Source organism: Calidris pugnax, unplaced genomic scaffold (genome assembly GCF_001431845.1).
Source record: "Calidris pugnax isolate Ruff unplaced genomic scaffold, ASM143184v1 scaffold449, whole genome shotgun sequence".
Classification (NCBI taxonomy): domain Eukaryota; kingdom Metazoa; phylum Chordata; class Aves; order Charadriiformes; family Scolopacidae; genus Calidris; species Calidris pugnax.
In genome coordinates, this window is record NW_015091160.1 from 14,762 (window position 1) to 16,405 (window position 1,644).

Sequence of the window (1,644 nt, forward strand, 5' to 3'; positions counted from 1 at the left end):
CAGGAGATACTTCCAAACCCCATCTAAGACCCATCCAACCTGGTCCTGAACCATCTCCAGGGATGGGAGACACCTCCCACCAGCCCCAGGTTGCCCCAAGTCCTATCCAACGTGGCCTTGAAGCACCTCCAGGGTTGGGAGACACCTCCAAGCCCCGTCCAACCTGGTCTTGAACCATCTCCAGGGATGGGAGACACCTCCCACCAGCCCCAGGTTGCCCCAAGTCCCACCCAACCTGGTCTTAAACCATCTCCAGGGATGGGAGACACCTTCAGGCCCCATCCAACCTGGTCTTGAACCACCTCCAGGGACAGGAGATACCTCCAAGGCCCATCCAACCTGGTCTTCAACCATCTCCAGGGACAGGAGATACCTCCAAAACCCATCTTAGACCCATCCAACCTGGTCCTGGACCATCTCCAGGGATGGGAGACACCTCCCACCAGCCCCAGGTTGCCCCAAGCCCCGTCCAACCTGGTCTAGAACCATCTCCAGGGTTGGGAGACACCTCCAGGTCCCATCCAACCTGGTCTTGAACCATCTCCAAGGATTGGAGACACCTCCCACCAGACCAGGTTGCTCCAAACCTTCTCCAACCTGGTCTTCAACCATCTCCAGGGTTGGGAGACACCTCCCACCAGCCCCAGGTTGCTCCAAACCATGTCCAACCTGGTCTTGACCCACCTCCAGGGTTGGGAGACACCTCCAAGCCCCGTCCAACCTGGTCTTGAACCATCTCCTTGGATGGGAGACACCTCCCACCAGCCCCAGGTTGCTCCAAACCACGTCCAACCTGGTCCTGAACCATCTCCAGGGACAGGAGATACCTCCAAACCCCATCTAAGACCCATCCAACCTGGTCCTGAACCACCTCCAGGGTTGGAAGACACCTCCAAGCCCCATCCAACCTGGTCCTGAACCATCTCCAGGGACAGGAGATACCTCCAAGCCCCATCTAAGACCCATCCAACGTGGTCCTGAACCATCTCCAGGGTTGGGAGACACCTCCAAGCTCCATCCAACCTGGTCTTGAACCATCTCCAAGGATGGCAGACATCTTCTACTAGACCCAGGTTGCTCCAAGCCCCATCCAACCTGGTCTTGAACCATCTCCAGGGTTGGGAGACACCTCCCACCAGCCCCAGGTTGCCCCAACCCTCCCTTGAACCATCTCCGGAGATGACTTCTCCACATCTGGAGGGGGGTTCCCCTAGATCTTGGGAGAGCACCAAGGTTGGGGGGCAGGTGGGAAAGGCAGGTGGCATCTCGGGGGGCTTCGGCGAGGAGAAATAGGTGGGTGGGATGGATGGATGGTGGGATGATGGGATGGATGGTGGGATGGATGGATGGATGGTGGGATGGATGGATGGATGGATGGATGGATGACCATCTCCAGGGATGGGAGACACCTCCCACCAACCCTAGGTTGCTCCAAACCTTCTCCAACCTGGTCTTCAACCCCCTCCAGGGACGGGAGACACCTCCCACCAGCCCCAGGTTGCCCCAACCCTCCCTTGAACCATCTCCGGAGATGACTTCTCCACATCTGGAGGGGGGTTCCCCTAGATCTTGGGAGAGCACCAAGGTTGGGGGGCAGGTGGGAAAGGCAGGTGGCATCTCGGGGGGCTTCGGCGAGGTGAAATA

General features: G+C 58.6%; 1 protein-coding gene across 1 annotated transcript in view; it reads right to left on the bottom strand.

Annotated features, from left to right (window-relative positions):
* The window catches only part of LOC106898204 (tripartite motif-containing protein 7-like), a 14,641-nt gene that overhangs the window by 12,026 nt on the left and 971 nt on the right, over nt 1-1,644 (bottom strand). The gene's annotated exons all lie outside the window — the stretch shown is intronic.